Here is a 9646-nt window from a genome sequence, read left to right as displayed (position 1 = left end):
ATTGTGGGCATGTTTACAATGGAAACAATATATAGGGTTAGTAGGTTGAATGATCAAAAGGTTGGTTTGTTTGGTTGATTAAACTACAATGCAATTGAAATTAGAGAAAACAAAATATAATGATTTATAAGATAGGGAAAAAGGTATAGAGCAGAGGACTTGGGGTACTAGAGCTCACCACTAAGCTTGACTTCACTAGACATTAGCAATTGTAAGTCAATGGGGGAATTGAATTGTAACTTGTGTGTGTATGTGACATTAATTGAAACTAAGCATGGATGGCAAATAAGTATAGATTGTCTAGCCAATTCAAATGGAAAACACAACCTATCAAATGAGACCAAAATTCATTCAATGAAACCACAATCTATGCACACACAACTATCTAGAGGCATACACCCTTTGCATTCATAAGTATGAAACACCAAGGAACAGGAGTAGATTGTCCACCTATCTATGAATCGAAAGCAACTACACTACATCTATATTAAAGACATGGAAATTAAACTAAGTAGCTAAAGGTGTAGCACAATCCATCAAGAAACAAGTGTAAACCATCAAATAAATTACAAGAGTATTCAATTAAGCACTATGTTTTGACCATCACTAGATTAACTTCATCCATACACATAATCATGCATAAATTCCATTAAATCTAGAGAAAAGCACATGAATCATCCATTCTAGCATACATAGACATATGATTAGAAATAGATAATCAATTGGAAGCATTAATCCATACACATTAAGTATAAACCATAAGATATATATATAAAAGTCCAAGATCAAAATATTTATTATAAGAAAATCCCCAAAAATATATAAAGCACTAGGTCTAGGAAGCAAACTTAGGGGTTACTCTAGCCCCAAGTAGATGTCTAGCCACTTATTGAAGTAGTCATCCAACACTCAAGGGCTATCTCCATGGTAGGAATGACCCCCTTCTTGATGGAAACCCTTAGAAGAATGGAAGAACTCCCAAAATGTGTAAAACTCTCTCTAGTCTCTAGCCTTCTCTCTAAGACATGTCATATGAGATGTATCAAGATGAATAATGAAGATAGATGATGAAGATATTGCTTTTAAAATGGCTCCAAATCCTTATATAGGATGCTCAAGTGTCACACCCAATGGTCTGGACTCGTGTACTAGGATCCTTGCAATGATTGCACCACGAGCCATCTTTTAATGAGCTGGACTCTATTTTAATTCGGATTTGAGGAGGTTTGATCAATCGAACTATGATGAGATTGATCGAACTTGGGTGAGATCCATCGAATGCTGCAGAGATCGATCATCTTTGGCGGCGCCTTTTTGAATAAAGACTAATCTCTAAGATATTTTGGGATATTTTAGGAAAGAGACAAAAGTGGTAGGTGGGGTGGTAGGTGTGGATAAAATCAAATAATTTCGATCGATCGAAGAAAAGTTGGATCGATCAAACATGCTGGAATCTTTTGTATAAGGACAAAGGCTTGGATCCATCTTGAAGTGTCTAGATCGATCACCTCCAGATCGATCGAAGAATTGTTGAGATCGATCAAACATGCTGACTTTCCACACTTTGCTTCATTTTGCTTCCACTTTGCCCCTTTCTTCCATTCAACTTGAGATAGCATCTTTAATGCTCTTATTTGGCTGAATAAACATATTTTTGGGATAATTTTCTAAAAAGGGCAATAACATGAAATTAGTCTAAAGTAGGAAAATAAGGTATATAAAGGTCCAAGAATCCTCAAGCTTAAGGGGTTTAAATGCGCACTTTTTAGCACTCATCAGAAATTTACTTGCAAAGGATGCTCCTTTTGTCTTTGATGAATCATGCCTTGACTTTTTCCAAAAGCTTCGCTTTCTTCTATCCTCAGCTCCTATAATGAATCCTCCGGACTGGGCTCTTCCATTTGAGATTATGTGTGATGCATCTGATTATGTTATGGGTGCTGTCTTGGGAAAATAAGTAGATAAACTTCCTCATGTTATTTACTATGTGAGTAAAACTCTTTCAGATGCACAATTAAATTATACCACAGCTGAAAAAAGTTGCTTGCAGTTGTCTTCGCTTTCGACAAATTTTGGATCATATCTATTAGGTTCTAAAGTTGTAGTCTATTCTGATCATTCTTCTTTGAAACATCTTATTTCCAAAAAGGAAACCAAACCTCGTTTGATTCGATGGATCCTCTTACTTCAAGAGTTTGATTATGAAATCCGGGATAAGAAAGGGTTAGAGAATGTGGTAGCTGACCATCTTTCTAAAATTCTAATTGAGGATACTTCAACTGCACTTCCAGTTTATGATTCCTTTTTGGATGAACAATTGTTTGAGGTTTCTTATACGGATTTGCCTTGGTTTGCTGATATTGTGAATTACCTCGCAATAGGCAAAATTCTTTTATCTTGGTCAAAGTAGGAAAAAAGATTGATTCTTCTTCCAAATTAGGATGTACTATTAGGAAGATCCCTAGCTATTCAAATACTGTGCTGGTCAAATCATTCGTAGATGCGTTCCTGAGAGTGAGTTTCATACTATTCTGACCTTCTGTCACAGTTTGGCATGTGGAGGTCATTTCAGTGCAAAGAAAACTACAGTTAAAATTCTTCAATGTGGTTTCTTTTAGCCTTCACTCTTTCGGGATGCATACTTATTCTGTAGGTCATGCCTTAGATATCAGCAGCTAGGATCAATTTCTAGAAGAAATATGATGCCCTTGACTCTAATCTTAATTATTGAGGTTTTTGATGTTTGGGGTATTGATTTCATGGGTCCTTTTATTTAGTCTAATAAAAATGAATACATTCTTGTGGCCTTTGATTATGTGTCTAAATGGGTTGAAGTAGTAGCTATTAAAACTGCCGATCACGCAGTCGTGATTGAGTTCATTCAAATGAATATTTTTAGTCAGTTTGGCATGCCACAAGTTATTATTAGTGATGGGGGTGCTAATTTCTGTAATAGGTATTTCCGTACCTTGGTGCAAAGATACTTCATCACTCATAAAGTTGCTTTTCCCTATCATCCCCAAACAAGTGGCCAAGTTAAACTATCCAATCGTGAAATTAAAAGAATTCTTGAGAAAACGGTTAAGCCAGATCATAAAGATTGGTCTTATAGACTAAATGATGGTTTGTGGGCTTATCGTGCTACTTTTAAGACTCCAATTGGCATGTCACTTACCATCTCGTCTATGGTAAAGGGTGCCATCTTCCTGTAGAGTTAGAACACAAAGCTTTCTGGGCCATAAAAAAGCTCAACTTTGATATGACATCTGCTGGTCTAACAAGGAACTTTAACTAGCGGAGCTTGAAGAATTACGTAATGATGCTTATGAGAGTGCTAAGGTTTACAAATCAAAGACTAAGGTATTTCATGACAAGCATATCTTGCGTAAGACTTTTGAGCCTGGGAAGAAGGTTTGGTTGTTTAATACATGACTAAAACTTTTTCTTAGAAAATTAAAGTCACGTTGGGAAAGTCCATACATGGTTATTTCTGTTACACCTTATAGTGTAATAGAGATACAAGATTATAAGACTGGACAATTGTCCAAGGTCAATGGACAGCGACTTAAACCCTATATAGAGGGTAGTGTGCAGAGAGGCACAGTTGAGGCAGTAAAACTTCATGATCCCATTTACTTAGTCTAGCGAGTCAGTTTTCGTCGAGCTATCGACGTTATACTTAGCATGTTGTTGATCTGTCGACGTTAAACTTAGCATTTTTATGTTATACTGTAGTTTATTTTGATTTTTATTTCGTTATTTTAGTTTTGATTTAATTATTTTCTTTTCTAGGTTTTAGATTTATTTTAGTCTTCATTTAGGTTTAGATTAGTTTAGGTTGAAGTAAAATAGAAAAAGTATAAGAATTGAAAAAAATAACAAAAATCCAAAAATAGGTCTCAATGCTCGAGCCTGAAAGTCGGGGTTCAAGCATCAGCTACTAAAGGCTCGAGCATCAGTACCTCAAGCTCAAGCCCTCTATCAATATGAATGTAAAGATTGATGGTGGCAGGCTCGAGCTCATACCCTTAAAGCTCGGGCCTCAGGTTCTAAAAGTTTTAAAATCAGGAAACTGAGTACTCCGTCTCCTTGAACATAAAGGACATCCATTCTCTATATAGGCTTTCCAAGTTCTCTCAATATTCATATTCGTTAATGCTTCATATTTTTGTCCCAGATCTACAGGAAATATAGAGGTAAACTTGTCTTTCTTCATCCTCTTTCTATTAGCTTTTCCTTAGTTCATTAATTTTCTAGATCTAATGAAGGAGAGTATGGGTTATTCTTTGGATATATGAGTCTATGAATTTTTTTTATACATCATCTATATAGACTAATTGTTTAGATCCAATCTTAATTGATTATTGAACTGAGTTTTGTGCTCTGATTCGGTGAAGTCCAGGTAAGGCTCGAGCTTTACAAGTTTAGTCTCGAGCATTGACTGAAGCTTGAGCCCGAAAGTTGAAGCTCGAGCCTCAGTTTGCAGATTATAGGAACTAGAGATTTTTTGGAAATTTGAAGGTTTTTCTTGAGGATGGTTCGTCCTAGTCCTGCTAAGCGTGCTAGAGGGATGAAAGATGTGTTTCCAAGTGCGTGACAGATAATTCCAATTTCTTATGAAATGACCTTTGATTATCAGACGTTCATTAATGATCATTGCACTAGATGGGCTATGAAATGCTTCAGTTACAGGCACCTTCTTCATCTCATGGTCCCTGTTACTCAGGTTGTTTATCCTTGTCTTGTTCATTTGTTTTACCTCAATCTGATTTGTAGTGAGGATGACCCTTGGGAGCTTAGGACTACGATTGATGGCATGACTTGATTATTAATCCTAATGCTATTGCTGCAGCTCTAGAATGTTATCATACACTTCCTGAGGTTATAGATGAGAGGCGTAGCTTTCCTACCTTCATACCTTTCCCTAGAGTCCCAATTGCAGAAAATCTGATTCAAAAATTGTGTAATGGTCAATTTGCTAGGAGAAAATGTAATAGTACTACCAAAGCCAAAATTCCTAAGAGATTATGGATTTTAGATTATATCATCTCAGCTAATGTCCATCCTTTTGGGCATAAGAATATTAGGAATACTGAATTTCTCCAGGCGCTTTATGCTATTCAGTTTGAGCACTGGTATTCATTCCTTGGGACGATTTTCTGCCAGCTACTGGAGTTTTGGTCCTAGATTGGGCCGTATAAGGATATTCCTACACATGCGCTTCCTTTTCCATATATGATTACCAGGCTATTAGAGCTATAGGGTTTTGTGATATGTCATCGAGAGGAGTCGTGTAATGAGTCACTACAGTTTGGACTGAAGAAATGAGATAAAGTGTGGAGACATATACCAGCAAATCGCCGCAATACATTGGAGTTTGGTGATGAGGGTTATATTGCAGTTACTATTAGGAAGGATGATGATGATGAGGCTACAAAGAAGGAGATTAATGAGCGTTGAAAAGTGCGTATTTAAACACCTTAAGCTTAAGCATTCTAGTACCGTTATCTATCTTATTTTATCGTTTTAGATTGATTTCGTATTATTTCCATTTTCAGGCACTTATCCTGAAAATAAGCTAACTCAACCAAATAAGAGCTTAATTGAAGCAATTCTGGGATTAACAAAGAAAGGAGCAAAGTGGAGAAAGAAGGAAGCAAATGAAGCCAAAGGTGGGAAGCAACAAAGTTCGATCGATCCAACTCCAAGGTTCGATCGATCGAACAATGATCAATCTCAGCACTTCAAGATAGATCCAAGCCTTGGCCCAAAAGCATAAAGTCCAAAAGTTTGATCGATCCAACACCACCCTTCGATTGATCGAACAATTTTGTCCTTATTCAAATGATTGATCCTATCCATAGCTGTACCACCCACTAACCACTTTTGTCCTTTTCCCATTTAAATATCTCCTAAAATATCTCGGATTTGTCTTTTCCCAAAAAGCTCAACCAGTTGGATCGATCCAGCCTAAGTTCGATGGATCTCAGCTAGTTCGATCAATCCAAGTCCAAGGTTCGATTGATCGAACTTCCTCCAGTGTGAAAAAGTTAAATTTCCATCTCATTGAAAGTTGTCCTTTATCCAATCATTAGGGAATATTGTGTGCATGATCCCAGCTCATTTTTGGGTGTCATTTGACCTACTATATAAGGATAAGGATTGTTTTTTACAAAGAGAGCCAATATCATTTTCATTTCATCTCTTGGAGAGCAAGCTTAGAGGAGGAGGAGGCTAGAGACACCATTGGAGTTCTTCATCAACAAGGAGCAGATTTTAACCATGGAGTTAGCCCTTGAGGGTTGGAGCAACATCACCATGAGTGGCTAGACATCCTCTTGGGGCTAGATTTAGCCCCAAGCATGCTTTCTATATCTTAATTTTGTGTATTATTGAGGGATTAGTGTTGTAATTAATGTTTTGACACTTTGATATATATAGATCTTGTTTATTCAATGATTTATGCGGTTTAATGCTTCCAATTGATCATTTCATTCTATCCATATGTCTACATATGCTAGAATAGATGTTCATGTGTTTGTCTCTAGATTTTGTGTTATTGATGCATGTCTATGTGTATTGATGTTATAGATTTGGAGATTGTCAAAACATAGTGCTTAAATGAATGCTCTTGTGATTCTCTTGATGGTTCATACTTATTCCTTGATGGATTGTGCCTCTCTCCTAGTTTATTTTCATGCTAGTAGTGTAGATGTAGTGTAGTGTTAAATGGGAGGACAATCCATGCTTATTGTTTGATGATCTAAGCTTTTGAATGCAAGTAGCATATGTCTCTATCCTTGTGTTGTATTTGGATTAGGAGCTTAATGAAAGGATTAATGACTTATTTTGATATATTTTGCCTTTCACATGTTGTTTAGACAATATATGTTTCATTGCTTAGATATATTGTGCCTTTCACATGATGTTTAGACAATACATGCTTAACTAGTCATCCTTGCATGTTGAATCAACCAAACACACACACACACCAATATTGCAACACACTATTTGCTCTCATTAATCACTTGTCAATGATATAGAAATGCATTGCTTGGTGGTGATCTCTAAACCCCAAGATATCTCTCTCTCTTACTTACTCTTAATTGCATTCTTTTGTTATCACTTAGTTTAATTTAGTTGTTCTCTAATCAACCAACCAATCAATTGTTAGATCACTCGACCTACTAGTCCTAATAACGATTCCACGACCTTATTCGATCCTCACAATCCCTTGGGACGATCCTTACTCACCCTTACTATATTTTTAGTAAAGGTAGTAGTGGCTTCTATAAATGTAAAACTCTTGGCCCTCGCCTTAATGCACACTCTTAAGCTTATGATAGGCCGACGACAACCCCTCATCAGTTTTTGGCGCCGTTGCTGGGGATTGATTGATTTAATTTGACAACATCAAATTTGTGGAATCAATTAGGATTAGTACTCTTTTGATCGTGTCATTACTTTATTTTTATTTTTGGTTACTTATTGTGTTGTTCTTACTTAACTAGGTGCATTGTTGGAGAGTAAGCAAGCAAAGGAGCATTTAAGCAAGCAAAGAAAGTAGAAAGCTAAAATTTAAAAATTTTTCTAAGCCAAGCTTTAAATTTGGAGTTGAAGTACTAAAAGACCTTTGTAAGACTTTCTTTACTCAATCCCTTAGTTAAATCGTCGTCCCGTGTGGAGGCTTGTTTTTATTTGTTCTTGTATCATTGTTGTTAAAGCATGGGAGTATGATTTAAGTGTTTGTGGAAGAAGTCTAATTGCATTGTTGTGAAGGCATAGTGTTTGTCATTCTTTGTGTTTGTTGTGTTTTGCATTGTGCATGCATGGACGTCGTTCATTGAGACCAACTCTTGTCCCTCTTGATTTGCATCTTGAATCCATCGTTAGAAATCCTAGGGGAAGAGGAAGTTTAAATAGAGCCAATCTATCAATGGATGACCATAATAATGATCATGTTGAGAACCTTGGTTACATAGACCAATAAGGTATCCTTCATCCCAATGTGCATAATGAGAACATACAAGTACCATTAGGCATGCCTAGGACATTCATTCACCAACCACCACAACAACCAGGCCAAGTTCCATATGGAATGCCAAGGCCAATGTATGCTCCACAACCTCCCATCATCAATCAAGGAATTCAAAACCAAGGTGTTCATGTTGTACCTCAAGTAGCTAATCCACCTCTTGCTTTAAGAGACCATTATGTGTGTAACGAGTATAATGCACCTACATGCATCCAATTGCCTCCATCTAGAGCACATCATTATGAAATTAAGCCACAAACCATTCAAATGCTTCCTAACTATCATAGACTTCCAAGTGAAGAACCTTACAAGCATTTGGATGAGTTTCTTGAAGTATGTTCCATCGTAAAATATACGGACATGCCGGAAGAGGTTTTAAGACTCAAACTTTTTCCATTCACCTTAAAAGACAAGGCAAAATATTGGTTTAACAATCTTAGGCCTTTTTTAATCACTTCTTGGGCAGAAATGCAACAAGAGTTCTTGAAGAAGTACTATCCGGTTTCTAAGACCAATGCCATGAGAACCTCAATTTGAGAATTTTCATATAGGGATGGAGAAACATTTCATGAGGCATGGGAACGCTTCAATGAATTGCTTAGGAAGTGTCCACATCATGACATGCCCAAATGGAAATTAGTTCAATATTTCTTTGAGAGCTTATCGGATAACTATAAGGGTATGGTTGATGTTTCCATGGGTGGCTCATACATTGATAGGCATGAGGATGACGTGTGGCGTCTTTATGAGAGCATGAGTGAAAATTCTTTGCATAGAACATTATCGTCCAAGAATGGTAGAAATTCACAAGGTAGGAAGAGTGTTGGCTTACATCAAGTGGACCATTCAAATGAAATAGCCGCCGAAATGAAGTCTTTATCTCAATTGTTTGATTAATTTTTGATTAATTTTTGATTAACCAAGTATCAAATGAGACATGTATAACTTGTTCTAGTGTTCTTTATTCTACTTCTCATTGTCCTCACGGACAATTACAAAATGAACCTAATGAACAAGTCAATGCAGCTTTTGTGAACCAAGGGAACAATCCTTATGGTACTCACTATAATCCAAGTTGGAGGAATCATCCGAATTTCTCTTGGAAAAACCAAGGAGAGGGCTCAAACCCTTCCCAAGGCGGTTTTCAAGGGAAGTACATTCCACCTCCACTTCAAAACCAAGGATCTCAAGGTTATAGACCTTATCAATCACAAGGGAATCAATTTGCTAATTCTTATTTTCCCAACCAATCTTATTCCCAAGGTACTACTAGAAGTCCCGCTTTTGAAAAAAAGTTTTGAATGCTTTGGGCACTTTAGAGGCTAACACACAATTGCTTCATTCTCACTCTCAATCTATTGCGAAGCTAAAAACCCAAGTAGGGCAAATAGCAAACACTCTCAATGCAAGAGAGAAAGGAAAGATGCCTATTAATGCCCCACCCAAGCAACAATGTGTTGTGGAAACCCATTCCTCATCGGAAGGCCACACCATTGAATATGTTAATGCGGTGACTACTTGCGGAGTGGGAGGATTGTGGACAATCAAGTTGGAATGTCCAATGAAGAGAGTGAATCGGTGCAACCTTAAGTTGTCACCCGTCCCGTTTCA

General features: G+C 36.9%; 1 pseudogene; it reads right to left on the bottom strand.

The window, feature by feature from the left end:
- Positions 1 to 8559: 8559 nt before the first annotated feature.
- Positions 8560 to 8658, bottom strand: LOC132287299 (small nucleolar RNA R71; annotated as a pseudogene).
- Positions 8659 to 9646: the final 988 nt, after the last annotated feature.

This window comes from Cornus florida, unplaced genomic scaffold (assembly GCF_030987335.1).
Source record: "Cornus florida cultivar Cherokee Brave unplaced genomic scaffold, ASM3098733v1 CherokeeBrave_3.0.0_Hap2_Chr11, whole genome shotgun sequence".
Classification (NCBI taxonomy): domain Eukaryota; kingdom Viridiplantae; phylum Streptophyta; class Magnoliopsida; order Cornales; family Cornaceae; genus Cornus; species Cornus florida.
The sequence above is the reverse complement of the archived record's forward strand: the minus strand, read 5'-3'. Positions and strand labels throughout refer to the sequence as shown.